The 19,953-nt window shown below is 46.4% G+C and overlaps 1 protein-coding gene and 1 long non-coding RNA gene across 2 annotated transcripts in view; one reads left to right on the forward strand and one right to left on the reverse strand.

The window, feature by feature from the left end:
• LOC144104012 (steroid hormone receptor ERR1-like) overlaps nt 1-16,809 on the reverse strand; it is a 121,454-nt gene extending 104,645 nt beyond the window's left edge. Inside the window, exon 1 of the mRNA XM_077636793.1 lies at nt 16,493-16,809. The gene's annotated coding sequence lies outside the window, so the exon portion shown is untranslated. The remainder of the gene's footprint in view (nt 1-16,492) is intronic.
• Nucleotides 5,208-5,788, forward strand: LOC144104014 (uncharacterized). Its single transcript, XR_013308409.1, has 2 exons — nt 5,208-5,347; nt 5,617-5,788. It is a non-coding gene; the product is annotated as an uncharacterized LOC144104014 (long non-coding RNA).
• Nucleotides 16,810-19,953: the final 3,144 nt, after the last annotated feature.

Consider the following 19,953-nt stretch of genomic DNA (forward strand, 5'->3'; position numbering starts at 1 on the left):
AGCTCACTAACTGTCAAACACTGCCAAGTCAGACCTTTACTCTAATGCAGTGCGTATGTGACCAAACTACACAGGCTTGACACTTCATGCAAATTCCATCAACTAACCACAACATACTTTTAAATAGTGGACTTCTCCGAAATTAAAAACCAGTCGATGCACAAATAGGCAAATGTGTGTGTAAACTAAGACAGTTCTCAAAAACAGTGCTACCCCAGCTTTATTACAGAAAGAAGAAACTGTTTAGAAGAACCCAAAATTTTGTTTCTGTACCTTGAGAGGGCACTTTCATGATCTAATAGACAAACATACACCACTGCTTTTCAGTCTAATTTTCCTAACACAATATTGGCAAACAAATGACGTGCACTGCAAATGCTAAGCTACAGTTTTCGACAATATAGCATTACCAATACTGAGAGAAATATTCACAAACTGTATTACTCATGCCAGACTCCGGGACTAAGCCAGGAAAACTTCTTAACCTCACAATGCGTCACGAGCACCACGATGATAAAGCAAAGCAGCTCCCAGCCAGCTGAATTCTTCAAGCCGCACTAACCTAAACAAGAAAAACACACACTCGAATGTGGCAACGACGTCACATGTGCAGGCTTCCAGCTGATCCATCTTGTACAAAGTGGGATCCCGTCTCCGCTCATAAACAACTCGACATGCAAACAAAGAACACTCCACCAAACCGAGTGGAGTAACGAGCCCCTTCTCTCATGGATGAATGAACGAGGCTGTCGAAATGTTGGCAACGCTACAGACACAGTCCATTCTTTGCCTCCGCGACAGTCTCTCATTGAAGAGTAATTGGGCACTGCCACGACAACAATCTCTACGCACGAAAGCCCACAGGCCGGCGTGCACTGATGATGTCCACACACTACTGTGTCTTCCACGAGTGTTCGCAGCAGATATGACGTGGCTCGGAAAGTTCTGAGCCGCACCTCCTCAGTCGATATTCCATTATCCTGATGAGAGCAGTATGTGCACCTTTTAACAAGCCTTTGACTTTTTAATTATGTGAGGCTCTTAGGTGTGCACAAAACTACTGAGAACTTAGCTTACAATTGGCACTGCGCTTAATATGAGCAAAATAAAATTACTCTATCAGTATGTATGAAACTAAATTATGACGATGCTGTCACTAGAGGGTGTAGCGTTAACACATTCATATTTCTTGATACGCAAACAACAGCACTTACCAATAAAAAGTACCAGTTTTAGTCGCACATACATCAGTCATGTGTACTAAACTTGACTTAACGGAATAATGGTGCAGGTCAAGTGACAGGACAGCAGGCTTGACTTGTCTGTTTAAAGGCAACCCTCCATGCCAGACCCAAACAAAGTAATGCGGCGGTATTGTACAAGGTTGGCATTGCAATCCAGTAAAATCTGCACATTCAGAATTACTTTAGCAAGCTACATTTGATTGAAAACCATGTGAAAAGACACTATGGTATATTATGATTTAGTACTGTTAAGGTTATCACACAAAAAGTTTCAAAGTCATTACACAACTTTTTCAGCCTTCATAACAGTGAGAAACAGCCCTGCTGTAGTACCAATAAAATGCTCAAATTACACAGCAATGTCTCGGTATATTAAGCCTACTTTCCATGCAGATAGACTGCATCATAGAATTTTTTTTTTTTACTTTTAAACACTTTCCAAAAGACTGCATTAGTCTTCAGTGTTCAGAAACAAGCTTCCAGGGGTCCCAGCAGCAGCAAAATATTTGTGGGAAGTATATTTCTCATGATTGAAAACGCGCTAAGGTCACAAAAGTGAGCTGGAAGAAAATGCACGACTTTCTGATCTTGTACCCCACAATGCATTTCAACCTTTCCCAAAACTTGTGAGCGCTGGCTTCAGTAAAGCCCCTCAAAGCATCGAAAAAGGAGATGTAAAAGAGATGAGCCATAAATATGTTCATGGATGTGACTCAACTGAGGCTGAATAATCAATTTACAAACTTGATGGAAAGAACACAACTGCAATGAAAGGGCAAAGACAACCACATAAAAAACAGGTCTCGTGTCTTTCTAGCACAGTTGCATTCTTTCCGCCATGAGCTATCGCCAACTTGCCCAACTTTCTGCTTTACTGCAGTTTACAAACAAAATGAGAGAATGCAATACTGACCAAATTTCATGCCTTCAAAAGTCCGAACTGGAAACATTAAAGGGCAGTCCTTCAGCTGCTAGTGAACAAGGCCTGCTACAACAAACAGCACAGCAGCGGTGTGCAGTGCCCATACTAATGCAACACATATACCGAAAAGAATACCATGTGGCACATATGCCAACATCAGCATAACTGTATGCCGCAGGAAGCAGTCAAACAATAACCAAGCGCAGCAGCATGCACCCGTACACAAACAGCCCAGTCCATGAGACCCAAACTAAGAAAGAAAATGAAGGAAAGTACAGAACATCTCAAACACAAGCACAACTGCCGACCCTATTTTAATTCTATGACATGCTTGAAGCTCAGGTGCCGACATGTATGTGCTATCAGCAACGAATGAAACGCGAACAAGAAAACCGAGGTGGCAGAAAGAAAACACGAACATATTAAATCCTTGAGAGGATATACTAGAGAGGTTGATTAACACTTCTGAAGGAGAGTCCTCGCACCTTCAAAGTGAAATTACCTTCCACTACCCAGGTGAAAATTTCCTGCTGGGAATCTGCTGGTTTGTACTGGTCCCAGCAGCAACTTTGCTGGTTTTGGTCTGGGCCTGCTGGTCCCAGCAGCCCACTTGCTGGTTTTGGTCTGAACCTGCTGGTCCCAGCAGCACTACTTGCTGGTTTTGTGTTGGGAACTGGTCCCAGCAGCAACCTTGCTGGTTTTGATGTCTGAGTCTGCTGGTCCCAGCAGCACCACTTGCTGGTTTTGTGTTGGCGGATTGGTCCCAGCAGCAACCTTGCTGGTTTTGTACTCGATCAACTGGTCCCAGCAGTAAACCTTCTGGTTTTGTACTCGGTCAACTGAAACATATTGTTGCTTTTAAAATCAAGTAGCCGGTCGTCAGAAGGGTTCTACTGGTCTCAGTAGAGAAGAAACCAGCTTTATATTGAGATTATTATTTACTTGCCTGGAGAAAAGCTGATCAGCTGGGAATTCAACCTGGCGTGTATTGGACCAGATGACCTAGCTAGTTGGAAACCAACTAGACATGACTAGTTTCATTCAGAAGGTGTGTATTAAGAGCCATTTGGCAACTGCTTCAGCGCTTGAAACTTGAGTATTTATTGGGAGACAGGTGTAACTAAATAAAGAAACACAGTGACAAGCTTCTGCGACAAGCTCCATGCACGGCTAGCAGTAAAAGTGGAACTTCGCCTTGTGAATTCCAACTCCAACGCTTTTCTTAAAACGATACTTCGTCAATGGAAGATCATGCCTATCAAGAATATATAATATCAGTCTTTGAAGCGCTTTGATTGCCTTCCAAGACAATCCATACTCAATGGCAAAATTCACAGTCAGTGCAAGGAAGTCCTCAACAGTTAAATAAATCACTGCATTGCGTCTGATCTGACGTCTCAGGGTGCTCGGAAAAGTCAGGCAGTTGCGTGTGATTGCTCGACGATGTAGGAGTTTCCGTAGGACCTGACCAATTATAGCTGCTGCCATAATCATCCCCATCATGATGCGTGGCCTGCGGTGATGTCTGCGCTGGTGAAGATGACCGCGTAGGTCCTTGCTCTGGCGAAGCTTAGCGTGTAGATCCTTGCGCTGGCGATGGTGGCGGCCGCGGAGATCCTTGCGCTGTTGACGTCGGGTGCGTATCCCCTTGCACTGGCGACGATTACCGCGTAGGCCCTTCAGCTGGAGACGGTGGGTGCGCAGACATCCGAAGATAACTTCTGGTGGAAGTCGGAAGACCAGCATCGCTGCCTGGGTCAAGACAACGCCGGTACCGCTTATTCCTGCGGCCCATTCTTTCAGCTCACTGTGACAATAATACCACGGCCACCATCCGAATAGCACTTGAACGTCGCCCGAAGAGAAGCACTAGGCGGGGATTGCTGTTGCTGCTGCAGGATTTGGATATGGGGCTTTCTCTTTGTATCGAGCGGCCCTTACAAAAAAAAAAAAAAAAAACTCGTGTCCTAGCCTATTTTGCAGGAGGCCCTACAGTTACAGAAAATATACTAGTTCACTGCACTACAGTCGTCGAGTTGAACGAAGCGTCTAGTTGGATTTGGATTGGATTTAGACAACCTGGACTGGTGAAAATGCCGATGTGGCTATCCTTCAAGAGCTCATTGAACTGATTTACGAGTAAATTAGCACATTTAATTACATGAACATGCCACTAAAACTTAATAAGTAACTGTGGATCAATTGTTTTGTTTTAAACCAGTTTTGAAAAACTTGCTTACTGACTACCTTTTTTCTTGTCCGAAGTTTGTCGCGTCGATTTTTGGAGATAGCAACATTGGGTACCTGTTTACCTTTCTTTTCCCCTTTTTCCCTGTCTTCTCAGAGTGCACGGACGAGTATCGATCCCTGTCTCTCTGTTCTATCATACTGTGGCGGCTTTTAGCTTTTTAAATTACTTCGCTAATCCGAACTTATTCAGTTAATTAATCTGCGGCTGATCTGCGCTTGCAGAGTTATTAGTGATCCTTGGCGTGCATCACGCTCCACAGACACGTGCGATGTTTGCCGTTGTCAGGTTCGCGCACGATATAGATAAGAAGTACGTGATTCCTGCAAAGGATATTACGAATTTCAACCCGAAAAACAACACAGACTTCAATAAGCGGTCTGTGTATACCGCGTTCTGGAGAGATCCGCTGGACGGAAAGGACAGCAGTCACTACAGCACCCAAGTCCTGATGCTAGGAGGTAATGGCTCAGTTTTGTGCACCTTAATTGCATGAGATTTTGCCACGCGAACTGGGTTACTATAATATATGTGTGTGTATGTCTGAATTTCTCACTGCAGAGTCGGAGAAAGAAATCCAGGAAAGGATGAAAAAAAAAAGACTTTCGATGCCAAAAATTCTAGATTCGCATGATTCTTCAAGTGAGACATGTGAAGAGGAAACAGCAGCCCAAAAGAAGAAGGTGTGCTTGCATTGTGCAGTGTTATATCTTGTTTGATTGTGCAATCTCGTGAAATTTAACCTGCGATGTGTTGTAGTGTATGCTTGTTGCAGCACATCCTGTGTTTTTAGTTTTTTCGTTCTTTAGAAGCAAAAGCGAACTCTGCTGGCATCCAAAAAAGCAGAGTATGATGAGTTCATGCTAATAAAAAAATATGGACGATGCCAGAAGCAAAACACTGGCAGCTCAAAGCCGCGACAGCCGCCAAGTGGTAAGTAGTACGCCTGCTTAGCTATAAGCTGCCTTATAATTATCAGACACCTTTAAACGTCAGATTAAATCTGAAACCGTGAATGATAATTCTTTATAGGCCAAGAAGCGAGTTGGCTAAAGTTCTTTAGTTATTATAGCAAGTTGGGAGTTATGTGCACTATGCCCCTGCAATCACCTGCTGGATCCTACTGTCACACCCCTCCTTCCTTTCATATGGCAGCTATCTCTGCAGCACCTTATTAACTGTTGTAAATACTTTTTTTGCAGCCACGGTCAAGCACTGGGGTCTACAAAAGGGCGTGGACGTGGACCCCGTCGTAAAAAAACATCAACAGGATCCTCAGCGAGAAGATTCAAGATGTCGTAAAATCCAAGAGGAAGGATATGCAGTGAACTGTCCATTCACATGAGAATAAACATGCTAAACTGCACAAGACAAGTAGATCTTCTTGCCCTCTCCTGCTGTTGAGAACATGTGATGCATTAGTATGCGCCAAAGCAGCAAGTGGGATTCTGTGTCCAATGAGCTGTGTTTGCTCGGCAGTCTCGGATGAGCAGAACTGGCACGTTGGTTTAGCTTGGGTTCATCGAATTCTGCGTGAAGGAACTAGAACAATAGAAGTGACACCAATACCATACAGCTCTGTGTTGGTGGTATTTGCCTCGTTTCTACTGATCTTATTCTTTCACACATTTTGAGAGGTCAAAGCTCATTTCAATGCCTGCTGGCCCCACTAACACCTGCTGGTCCCAGCAGCGCCTGCTGGTCCCAGCAACAACTGCTGGTCCCAGCAGCGCCTGCTGGTCCCAGCAGCTCCTGCTGGTCCCAGCAACGCCTGCTGGTCCCAGCAGCTCCTGCTGGTCCCAGCAACTGCTGGGAATCTGCCAAAATCCCAGCAGTGTTGGGACCAGCAGATTCCCAGCAGGAAATTTTCACCTGGGTAGTATTGTGCTTACCACTAAGAGCTTCTTATTTTGTGACCATAGCTCAGTTATCTTGTTCGCATTTCATTTCTTGCTGATACTACAAACAAGGATGGACATGAATGGACAAAAAGTTAACTCAAAAGTCCGCTCCAAGATAATGGATTCCTCCTCCTAGTGTTACATACACTGTGAACAGCAATAGATTATTCATTTGGCAGTTACAGTGAAAAACCTGGCTGTATGTGAAGAGAGCACTGCATCATACACTTTTTGCTGCATTTAATCAGATGCCACATATGACATATGAGATGGAGGCTCTACAACTTGGAGGGATGGGAACAGCTGTGTCACACCTCCACGATGAAAAGATGCTTTCGAGATGCTTTCGAAAAGATGCTTTCGAGAATATCTGAGCATTGTGGGACAAATATCAGCAGTGACAGAACAGTGAATTTAGGCTGGCTGCAAATGAACTGAAGTCTATAAATCCTTGATCAGCCCTTTGGTCGTTTTGATAAAATCAACTAGAGGTCGCCTGCGGCAATGTTCATTAAATGTGAAACTTGCCCTGCAAAGCAATAAACAATATTCCTACATATGAGCTACTTATAAACCATGGCACTGATCCACATTTGAAACCCTGCATAAAGCAACATATCACCTCGAAACCACAAACGAGGCCAGTATCAGCAAAGTACACACACTTACGTTTAACGCACTTATTACTAAAGATTTATTTTGGCCTGTATTATTTCATCGCTGCATTATGCTCGTATTCATAGTCATCTCTTCCACAGCTTGTCTTCCTGGAGCAATACTTACTGTACACATTTAAGCCCACTCAATGCCTTCAAAACCAAGCAGTTAATGACGTCCAGCCCATTACTGCATCCCCCAGCCCCACTTTATCATCAATCAAATATCTTGCTTTTTGCCAACTTTTTCCTTTCAAGCTATCACTCATAATGTGCCAACTAATAAATTGCAATATTCTGGCTGAAATATTCTCCCTTGGTGACCTTAATAATACAAATAAGTAAATATTTTCTGAGCACTACCATTTTCTTTTTTGCTAAAGTTAGAACTACGGCAAATTTAATACTAACTTTGCTAGCATATCACTAGAGAACACTTTGCCCTTTAAAATTTGAAATCAAATCATTTTCTTTACATTTATTTCATAGTAGCAATAAACATTATTTCATGAGGAAATTGACTAAGTATAACTGAGGAACTAATTAGAGAGCTTTTACTTCACTGCATTTGGCTATTTTCTTTCTATTGCTAGTCTGTAAATTCAGTCCCTGTACTAATTTTATCAATGTCTACTGCATTTTGTACCTTTATACCACCTCATAATGTGCTCAAAGGAGACACCCCCCTCCCCTACAGCAGTTTTCACTTTGTGCCCTCTTGGCACAATACGTATCATTTAACCAACGGAACTGTATGTTCTATGCTGCGTAAACTTGACTGATAAACTTGAAAACTTAACTTCCTTGATGCCCAACTCCCTACCCAAGCTTTCTACGCAAACAGCTAACAACTTGCAAAATTTTTTGGCATTGCAACTACCTTACCACGCCCTGCTTACTGTAGCACTTCAAATACACCCTCCCCCTGGAAAACTTTCGAGACAGTCTTCCAAAATCACAAGCCTGTATAAAATCCCAAGCTGCAAAGTCATAAGTCATTGCTCTTTTTCCAACTTCCTTTCAGTAGGAAGCTGCGCTAATCTCCATTCCAAAGACAACATTTATGCAAGGCATGGTTACTTAACTGCCAACAAAGGCATTCCTGCCCACGCAATAATGCTATGGACATCACGGTGACCAGTCACTTCACAACACAGAATGAATCTCACAAGGCAAGGAATATTTAGTGCCAAGAACAAGCTCATAAATTCGGCAACAATCACAAAGGATGGAAAGGCACATCATGACAGCCTTCACGCCTCTTTTGAATGTCAGCCTTCTCACAACAGAAATGCTCTCCACCTCTCTTGCCAAAATGTCGAAGCCACAGAACTGCCGCAAAGAGCTTTGTGACATTTCGTGCAGAGAACAAGCGACTCTGTTACTGCCAAACCCCATTCACTGCAGCAGCCGCAGGTGCGCATCTCGACGAGTGTTCGCTGTCTTTACAGCGGAGGCGCTCGAAAATAAATGGGCTCGCGAACAGCAAAAATGTGCTTGAAGGGTGCTCGTGGAACAATGCTCCAGAGACACAAAGTTCGGCCACACTCATAGCGGCAGCACATGCAAGGCAAGGAAAACAGATGCTGCATCAAATTTTTCTGTGCATTCAGTCTATTTAAATGTCTTTCCTTCAAGAAGTGATATTTCACCACTTGTCTAAATAAACTATTTCCTCTCACCCATGTTAGCTTTCATGTCAGCATGACATTTGTCCTCAAAAGTAAAGAAACGTCACATGAACTTATTAACTGTAACATGTGGAGCAATACAGCGAAAAAAGTTGCATGATGACAATAAATTGTTGTTCCTTTTTCTTGCCCCTACCAGCCTCAACAAGAATGAAGGAATGGTTTGGTTTAAGGGGTTTAACGTCCCAAAGCGACTCAGGCTATGAGGGATGCCGTAGTGAAGGGCTCCAAAAATTTTGACCACATGGAGTTCTTTAGCGTGCACTGGCATCGCACAGTACATGGGCTTGTAAAATTTCGCCTCCATCGAAATTCGACGGCCGCGGCCGGGATCGAACCCGCATCTTTCAGGTCAGCAGCCGAGCGCCACAACCACTGAGCCACCGTGGCAGGCAGAATGAAAGAATGGAATTTAGCAGCCACAAAGTGCAGATAAGTATAGTGAATCAGCAAGTTGAGCACAACAAGAAACTATCAAACTCCGTCAAATTTAAAATTCAAGTAAGAGACAGCACAAGCTAGTCCAAACGTGAACAGACAATTCAGGTGTAAACATAAGCACAAGATGGCAATATTGCAAACAAGCGTTGGACAATTTCATCACCAATAGGCGCAAATGTTCACTCTTTGTTCAATTAATATGCCGTGGAAGTAATTCTATAGGTAAAGCCCGCCCTTAACGCTTGGCCACATATGCACATTTCCAAAAATGAGGTACTCGGCTTGAGAAATGAGGTATAGCGCTGCATGACTGGGTGGTCACGCAAATGCTCCACCACAACAGCAAAACATGAAGGAATCCACAGACCATCAATCAAACAGAAAAAGATTGGAGTGCAAAAGTGGGAACATCATCAACATGTCACTGATATATATATTTTTTTTTCAGCAAGGAGCACTACCAAAATCGCAAAATGTGTCACAAATATATACACTCTTATTCCGCTAGGAGCACTACCGAAAACACAAAGCAGCAGCCAAGTTCTGAACCTGCAATTTCACATTCACGAGTACTACCATGGAATCATTCCCTACAAGAGATGAACTGCAACTTTCAAGCTGCATGTTCTAAAGCGGCAAAAAAGATTACATCTGTCAGCATACCTGCTGCATTACCTAAAGGCATGACGTTCATTCTGTGCTGTCAAGCCTCGTGGCTCTGGTTTTGTTCAGCAAGTGTGTCACTCAAGGTATAATCTATTTTCTTGCAATAATGCTTGCATTGTAGTTTGAAATTTCTTCGCATAATTAAGTAGAATATTGTGGGTTTATTTTTCGTGTTTTTATTCTAAGGTTGTTACTTTTTTTTTGCTGCCTCTCCCCCTTCCGTAGTAGCCTTATAAGAGGGCCCTTAAGGGTATTTCCTCTAATAAAAAAACACCAAGCTGCCCTGGCATACCGGCTTGCACGGATTAATATTTTTGAAGCTGAAGATGATGAGTGTCCAGGGTACAATACTTACCTCTGTTTGTAAGTTAAAAGCAAAGAGCCAGTCAGGAAACAAGGCCCTGTTTGAAGTGACAAATAAGAAAGCTGCAATTTCATCAATGCATTTCCAGATAACATTTTGTTTGATTCACAGGAGAAAACCGACAATAAATGACGCGTTAAAAGATGTTCTTTTCTTTAGCATTATTTTTTTACGCTGCTTTCTTGCAATATGGACCCATACCAACTGGCCCAATGTGCAGTCTTATTTCACCATTAGGCACAAGCAGTAAGTAGCACCAAGTCACAAACTTCCCAGAAACCCCTTCATCTGTTTGTTAAGAAAAATGAACTTAGAAGCCCAGAGAAGATCGTATGCAGCTGAAACCCCATCAATCGTGTTCAAACCGGCAATTAAGGCCTGAACAAGGGAAAGAAAGGACAGAAAGATGACTTTACAATGCCATCTTCCATTGCAGAAACAAAAATTCCAAGCCAACTATTATCCTGGGCCAATAGAAGGAACCACACGCACTAATGAGGCCACAGATAGCGTCCGCACACTTTGTATCTAGAGCGGTGCACGGCGGTTGTCAATTGCGTTACGTGGCCCCGTGCCAACCGCCATCAGCACCTCCGACGACGATGGAGACGTACAAAGCGGGAAGGAAAGGTGCCTGCATCCCCGGTATCTTTACAACCAGGGAAAGCCGCTGATGTCGGGTGTAAAAGTGAAAAGCCAGCGCACTTTCTCCTGTCAATCAAAATTACGCACACGGGCGTGTAGTCAGAGTCTCCAGGAAACAGTGGGCATGTGCACCTTCGGTCAAAAGACTCGAGGCTACGTGGTTTGGTCTGTGCAGTGAGCAAAAGGCTGGACCCCTCATGCTTTGAATCCATGTAGTGTAAAAAGAAACGTCGCACTTCTAAGACCTTCTGGTCCCATAGAGGTGCCATGGTGCAGCGCTACACGACCCAAAAGCAAACCACAAAGCACGAAGACTTTTGACCGGGACTGTACCCCTGATGGAACCTGGAAAGCAGTCTTCTTAACCGATGGACAGATCTGCAAAGCCCCACTGCAAAATTGGTCCAATTAAGTAGCTCTGGCTGAATCATTTTGTGCAATGACAGTAAAGTCATCTGCAAATGCATAGCAGGGTGTATAGTATGTGGTTTTTGATGCCCCAAACCTGGATTTCGGCTAAGAGGAATGCCATAATGAAGGAATGCAGGTCAATTTCGGCCATCTCGGGTTCTTCAGGATGCAGTAACGTCATACAACACATGGGAACTTTTTAATTTTGCCCGAATCAAAATGCAGCAGCCATGACCAACATTTGGACCCATAAACATAGGCTCAGTGCCTACGCCACTCAGCCACCGCCGGAAATAATCACAATAAAATGCACTGCCATTCACTGCACACCTAACAGAAAAAGAACCTCTGAAATAAAATTAAGAATGGGTGGAAAAGGGCTCCAATGCGCGACAGAAGGCTTCTGGCTTTCCAAGCATTCACGAACTTGCCCCAACTAGGTTTTTCAGATATTTTGCAAAATGTATTTCCTGAAACTCCTAAGCTGCACCCATCACAAAGTTGACTGCCATTTCTATGCCACACACGTAGAAAAGTTCAGCTTGGGCACAAGACAAACTGCTGAAATGTATTCAGATGGTCTCAAGAGTTAGAATTACCATCAAGTAACTCTGCTTTTGCATGACCACAAGTTGAACTGCAAAAGCAGTTACCAAGATTCAGCGACCAGAAACCAAGCGGCCTACAACTTGAGCTACGAGAGAGAAGGCAGATGATTTTGTGTTGCTATGCAGGAAGTGGGTATGAATAAGAACAGTGAACTGAAAGAGAGAATTAACGAAGAGGTGCTAATTGTATTGAACATATGTCTTCTGCGTAACGAGCAGAAGCTGCTGAAATGGGGCTCATAGAATATGCAAACTAACAGACAAGAACTAAGACAGCGAGAAAGTAAATTAAATGCTCATGAACTAGGATTCACTCTAAGCCCTGCAATAAATATGACATCACGGAATGAGGGCTCCTGGCAAGGTATATCGACGTCTGGTTCATTGTGTATCGCAATATGTATGATCGTGTCCTTGGGGGATGTGGCAATTATAACTATTTTCCCTATTTATGCATCATACGCAACCAAATTTGGCACAGTTATGCAACTTTTTATGCAAATTTCAGAACATTGTCATACTTTAAATCGGCCATTACAGTTGCTAAGTAATCACAACTAACACACTCGCAAAGTCATTTCCGCAGCATTAAATAATTATTCAAAAGTGCACAAGGTTTCTGTGTCAGCATGTTCACAAAGCTGTGTTCTACGCAATAAAGCTATTATTTCATTTTTTTTTAGATTCCCAATACTCCTGAAAATAAAATCTTAACTATGGCACGCATATTTACATGAAAACATTTCCCAAAAAAATAACTTTCCAGAACATGCACGCATAGAAAATCGAGAGCTTTACTGCAATCATTGTCTCAGGATCCATGTACATTCGTTCCATTCATTACAAAATGCCGAGCTATAGCAATAGCAATCACAGGAAAAGTTAAAGCTAAAAAAACATCGACCTTAAACTCTCCCCTCATTTGTTGCATCGTTTGCTTTTGCTTTTGGTCAGAGAAATGTGCCATTGCAACCAGCAGAAGCACCAATTTCTCCTTTTCATGACGATACATACAGTGACACTAAGATGGCAGTGCTCCGTTGTTGGAAAGCCGCGGAACCCGTGATGTGCCAGAACCATCACAAGCATGTTTCACTCACAATATTTCATCACCACACGCAAATAAAAATTTTTTTCTAAATTTCTCTACCATATTTTGGCGTGAATTATTGCTATGACGCAAATAACGACCAAATTGGCCGTTTTATTTACCAAATGTCCCCTTAAAGAGATAGATATGCTTCAGCTCTGTTAAGCAGGCGGTGGTGGCAAACTGTACTACTGAACTCCAGTACCTTGTTTGTTATACATGACACAACTAAAGTGTGTCATTACTACTGCTATGATTTTAATCTGTCCAGAACTGCTTTCACTAAAGGAGTGAAATCAATCCAGCACATTGTCGATCTGGGTCTGCAGACCACCTGTAATTAAAGAACACCAAGAAACCGGAATGCAGTTTTGTTTTTATATATCCTGCAACCACTGAGGCTCTGATGTTCGAAAGGAAACTTGCCGAGAAACATATGCTCACAATGCCATGCCCGACGATTAACGCTTTATTTGCACGCAAAAGGTAACGCTTCTGTTTGGCACACGTGGCAGATGATCCTGTTTAAGTCATCCATCAAAGACCTAACGCGACAGAAAGAGACAAGACAGATGAGAAGCGCTCACATGAAAACAAGCAGAATGAAATGCCGATCCGGTAACTTTTGACCTTAATTCTCAACAGCCAGCCAATTTTTCTAGCGCAGATGGGGCTTACGGAGTCGACTCTAGCTTTAATTCCACTGCCTACGTACTCGTGCCTAAATGGCAGTGCAAGCGCTCGCGCAGAGAGCAAGGCAGAATGCCTGGCTGAGTTGGAAAGCGGAAAAATAATCTAAGCACAAAGAGCAATGGCAATGGTCTTCAGCATAGGTACACCTTGTATGTGAGAGGTACTGAGTTCAAGCCCTGATGCTGCTAAGAGCTCATTTGTTTATTCGAATGGGTATAATGGATTTCCCTTCCAACAGGAGAGGCATTTGAAAAGGCACCAACCAAGCTCTACTACAAAACAACTCCCTGGTTTCAATGAAAAGACCAGGCCAGTTTTGCTGTAAGGCACCACTATCAACTGGTGCGCAATGCAATCCAGAATCCCCTGCCTCCCACACACAAAAGAAATTAATTTTCAACAAATCTACTGCAAATGCGGGCAAAGATAAGACCACTGTGAAAGAATACGGGCCGTAAAACTCCTCTTTTGAAAACATGAAGAAAATGACTCTCCGCATACAGAACAACACGCTATTCAAAAGAGGTCTTATTAGAATCAAAAACTCGCAGAGCAGTAACATCAGAATGGTAATGGTGAGTAAACAAGTTATGCCTGAAATTTAGTAAGGTTTGAAGCCTATTTTTATGCAGAAGTAGCCACTACGATATATAAATTGCCTCTTTCCTAAATGGCAGTACAGAGGCGGAAGACTGTAATTGCCTCGTTGGCCAAGCTTATAAAAGCATTACTACACCCCCCCCCCCCCCCCCCGGAAGCATTACCACTGAATTCGCTTATCAGGTATAACAAGACCGATCAATATGTTATACTGACAGTACAGAGGCAGAAGATTGTGCAATTGTCTCGCTGGCCAAGATTATAAAAGCAATACTATCCCCCCCAGCCCCCCTCCCCGGAAGCATTACCACTGAAGTCGTTTTATCAGGTGTAACAACAAGACCGATCGATGTGTTTACTGGCAACACAGAGGCACAGCTGCACAAATCCAGAAACACTTGCAGCTGTTGTAAAACCTAAACTTACACAGGAACTTTTGTCTACACACTTCCAGCGGCGCACAGTCTGATCATCTCCACAGCCTTGCATTCGGAAAGAAGCACACACGCACATGAGACACGTCAAAGCCCGAACAATGCATGACGACGCTTCCACAACGACAAAGCATGTGTGCGCACGTCTTAGCAATACAGCTACAGTGCGGTGGCATAGAGAAGAGTCGCAACCACTTGCCGAAGCGCAGGTTGAAGAGCACTGCATCGTCGATTACTGCCGTGGTCGAGCCCAGACTACGGGCGCTGCACAGGGCTAGGGGAGACACAGTGATCCGGAGTTCCCGGGTTCGAACCCGACCGCGGCAGCTGCGTTTTTATGGAGGCAAAACGCTAAGGCGCCCGGCCGGTCGTGTGCTGTGCGTTGTCAGTGCATGTTAAAGATCCCCAGGTGGTCAAAATTTTTGTTGTTGTTAGCCTATCAAAAGATGGCACATACCCACACTGGGGGATGGCCAAGAATCGGTGGCTATTCACCTGAACGCAGTTAATAAAAAGGAAAAGCACGTGGAAGGGCAACACCAAAATATTCAAAATTTTTCCGGAGGAGCCCTCCACTACGGCACCTTTCTTCTTTCACTCCCTCCTTTATCCCTTCCCTTACGGCGCGGTTCAGGTGTCCAACGATATATGAGACAGATACTGCGCCATTTCCTTTCCCCCAAAACCAATTATTATTATTATGGCCGACAAACGTAATCAGTTAGTAAGGCTCGGTAACCGCGAGCAAAAAAACTATCATTGATTGAGCGGCACGTGTCACACCATTGGCCACAGCACAGCCCGCGAGGGGGAGATCTGTGCTCTCCCAAACGACTCACGTGGCGCGCACTCTAGAGCATTTCCTACAGTTCCGCAAACGACTCTATCAGCACACAGCGGCGCCGAGAGAGGCACCCAAGTCGGAGCAAGAGATGATCGCCGACGCCTTTAACGACTCCGCCGGTCGCCTCGCGGCCGCGTGACAACCGCCGAGCTGCTCGCTAGGCGAGGCGAGCCTACGTAATCGCGCAGCGGCGGCTGTTCGTGAATATCAAGGAAAAAGTAGAGAAAAAAAAAGAGGAGGGAGAATTGTGCTGACGCTGCGCCGGGCGCAATCATCTGCGAGGAAGCGTTTTTTCCGAACGCACGCGGCCGCTTCCGTGTTTACAACAGCCGCCTCTCCGACCGCGACCACACCGCCTGCACATCGCTTTCGCTTCCTGAAGTGAGTCTCCTCACTGCAGACTATCCACGGGGTGAAACAGCGGCGGTGAGCGGAGGCGGACACGAGCAAAGCGAATGGCGCGAGATCGCCTTGCAGTCGAAGTCGTCGAGATCGCGCACGTCGTGTACACACCACGCGACTGCCGACGTAACCGCTGATCACGATGCCTCGCCGTTTCTCGAGGCAGCGTGTTGTCGACGATAGGCCGGCGCTGCGCCGTGCTCTGCGCTAACGGCGCGCGAGAGGTAGTGCGGAAATAGGAAAGTAAGTCATCGGACTCCAAAAACCAACCCAGACTACGCTCTACGAAGTACTGCATCCCCGGGGGACCTGCATCAGCCTACGGCTGCACGGCAGGCGACGCGCCAACGGACGTGTCGGGGGAAACCGAAGCCGCTGGCTCACCGTGAGCATGAAACGTTCGGGCCGGGATTCAAAAGAGAGAGAAAAAACGAGGCGCTTCAAAAATAAACCCCTCCCTACCAGCCCGCCGTCCACGGCTTTCTCGCACGCCTCCAGAGTGGCGGGCCCAACCGCCGCCACGAGCGAGCAGACGATCACGCGCGTGCTGCAGGCGGCCCCGGGAAAAGGCTTAGCGCAGATCTCGGGGGAGGCTCGCAGGCAGCGCGCGCTTCGCCGTTTCGGCGGCTTACTTTTGAGGGCTGCCGCGGCGGCTCGGCAAAGGTCAAGGGTGGCGAGCGTTGCTGCTGCCGTCGCTGGTCGCGGGCTTCTCCGGGCCGAGGAGGGGGGACCACGACGCCGATCGCGGCGTGACCGCCGGAAGCCGACACGCACGGCCACCATCCGCACCGAGGGCGAAAGTCTCGGAAACACCACGGCAGCTCCTGGGCCCAGTAACCCACATTCAACGGGCCGCACACACACGCACGCACGCACGCACTCGGCGTAGTACACCGGATTGCCTGCCGCCGCTGCTGCTGCTGCCGCTGGCCACCGATGCGCCTCCGGCAGCGGCGCGCGGCGCTACGGCAGGCCGAGGCCCGGATGTCGGCACGATTGCGCATGCGCGCGCGTGCACGGAGCCCAGCCCCCCTGCCGCGCGAGTGAAAATGCATTGGCCCGACGTTGGGCGGACGTCCACTTACGTTTCCGTAAATACGCCACATGGGTGGCAGCGACACGATAAAATCTATTCTAAAAGTCTAGTATTTCGCGCGTCTCGAACGTAATTTGCGTGAATGGCGTGCCGTAATGGCATCCTACGGGCGGCGCGATCGGACCGTCAGTGGAATGGATGCAGCCTCAGGGCCCGCATAGCTTTTAGCTTTTTTTTTGTATTCATGGGCATCAGGCGCTGGCTTGCACGCAAGTGAACTGCAAGTGACATTCATCCAGTTCTTGCAGGTGTTCCGCGTGTGTATCTCTTCCTTCCGGGTTCGTAGAGGTATACGTGAAAGCACCGCGATAAACCTGCTCCGATCGTTCAACGAATAATCGAAGAAAGACACAGCCAACACTCGTTTCGCAATAACTACTGTGTGACGACCTACCCACTCACCGAGTGTGATGTGCCTGTTTGTTGACGGAGAATGATGAACGTGATTGAAACGATATATTGGCCAGAATCTCCGCAGCGCAAGCTAGCAGACGCACTCCGGCCCGTTTGGACACGCGTAGCCATCTAGCGGGGGTTGTCAAAGCTATTTTTAGAGCGCCAATGCACCCGAGATTTGAAATTCTGGCACTGCCGCGGCTGCAGCGGTTATTAGAAGAATGAAAAAAAAAATGACCATGAGGATCCGGAGCTTCCGGGTTCAAACCCGACCGCAGTGGCTGCGTTTCGATGGAGGCGAAACGCTAAGGCGCCCGCGTGCTGTGCGATGTCAGTGCACGTTAAAGATCGACTAAGGCAGCCCTAAACCTACCTCGTAGCACTAGCACAGCCAAACTCCTTGCACTAGGCATGCATAACTCCTTTCAGGAACTATTCGACGCGAACCTCAGACACAGTACCTTAGACTGGCCGCCATACACTCTCCTCCCTTCGCATCAACATACCCGCTAACCAGTCAATCCTTATAGTCATCCCTCGACACATCCATGTGTGTCCCTTTCTAAATGTTAGTGTCCTTGTTGCGCCGCCGTTCATTCCGTCATGCACCAACTCGTCTCTCAGGACGTTATTCCGGACATCCATACACTTCTCGTTGTGAAACCCCTTCCTCGAAACGTCCATCCCCTATATCATATCCCTCGCCGCGAAGCTCGCGCAAATGCCCTCCATAAGTATTACGGGCAAGCCCACCATGCCATTTGTGTAGACGCCGCATGTATAGCGCATGAAGCGGTAGCAGTTGCCTACAATCAAACCCTACCCCATCCCCTAACTCACCGTCTTCCCTCGGGCTCTACGCCTGAGGAGGCAGAGGAGACCGCCCTAGCCCTTGCACATTCGGACGCCCCAATACATCTTTAGCGACTCCAAAACGGCTCTGTCCAACTTTGCCAGGGGCAAGATTCACACCCCTGTCTGGCAATTGTCGAACACCCCTACCCAAAATTTACCGCGCAGCTGGAGTACAGCTCCAGCGGGTGCCTGCTCACTCTGGGAACCCTGGAAACGAAGCCGGTGATAGATTGGTCCGAGGTTTGATTTGCCGGGCTCAGGACAGTCTCGATCCAGGATTGTCGAGGGAGCGGGCGCACACCTTTGCAGGGCTTCACGCAGATACCCCTATTGGACCGTCGTACTTACCCCTCCCACCCCTCTCTTACGCACTCCCAACAGATCCTCTTCAGACGCCTCCAGACCCGCTCTCTGGCATCCTCTCAGCTGTCATCCCACTATTGTGGCATGTCCCCTACATGTTCCCTATGCGGTGGCCTTCAAGCCAGTGCGCATCCTTATCGGCTGCCCTGCTGACGTCTGCAGCCCCATCATCGCAGCTTGCTGCGGTGACTCAGGCTGCCGACGTCATGCCCCGACATGACCAACGTGATGCAGTGCGGGACCGCGCAGTGGCCCAGGGACAGAGCAGGGTCTAAAACTTACTTGCAGCAATAGTTTTTCTGTCTGTATGTCCCCAGGTGGTCAAAGTTATTCCGGAGCCCTCCACTACGGAACCTCTTTCTTCTTTCACTCCCCCTTTATCCCTCCTCTTATGGCGAGGTTCAGGTGTCCGCCGATATGTGACAGATACTGCGCCATTTCCTTTCCCCCAAAACCAATTTTCATTTCAATTTTGCCCCGCCGCGGTGGCTCAGTGGTTAGGGCGCTCGACTACTGATTCGGAGTTCCCGGGTTCGAACTCGACCGCGGCGGCTGCGTTTTTATGGAGGAAAAACGCTAAGGCGCCCGTGTGCTGTGCGATGTCAGTGCACGTTAAAGATCCCCAGGTGGTCGAAATTATTCCGGAGCCCTCCACTACGGCACCTCTTCTTCCTTTCTTCTTTCACTCCTTTCTTTATCCCTTCCCTTACGGCGCGGTTCAAGTGTCCAACGATATATGAGACAGATACTGCGCCATTTCCTTCCCCTAAAACCAATTATTATTATTATTATTCAATTTTTACCTTAAAGTTCCCGAGGTGGTCGAAATTATTCCGGAGCCCTCCACTACGGCACCTCTTCCTTTTTTCTTTCACTCCCTCCTTGATCCCTTCCCTTACGGCGCGGTTCAGGTGTCCGCCGATATTTCAGACAGATACTGCGCTATTTCCTTTTCCCCTAAATCAATTTTAATTTTCAGAATGGAAAGTGCCAACAGCAGTATGTCTCTTTAGTACATGCCGCCGAAAAACCAGTCCGAGCGTAATTTCTGTTCGTCTTGGAGTGCAATAATTAATACACAGCACCTGTACGCCTCATTAAGGGGTAACCTCACAAAGAACATTTAGATGGGGCGAATGACGTAGCGTGTTTTAGTAGTGTTTATTAATGCATAGCCGTAATTGGCTATGAGGAAATGAAAGACGCAGTAACATTCTCACTTCCGATGGACACCTCAAAATTAATGATTTTTAGGGCCGAATGAGGAGTGAAGGAGGGGAAGAATGAATAAATAAACGCACTTGCACAAGCTCAACGCTCAATGGGCACTAAAACTTTCTTGGACGTCCTGGGGACGTTTGAGACGCCCTACGGACGTCCAAT

This window comes from Amblyomma americanum, chromosome 9 (assembly GCF_052857255.1).
Source record: "Amblyomma americanum isolate KBUSLIRL-KWMA chromosome 9, ASM5285725v1, whole genome shotgun sequence".
Lineage (NCBI taxonomy): Eukaryota > Metazoa > Arthropoda > Arachnida > Ixodida > Ixodidae > Amblyomma > Amblyomma americanum.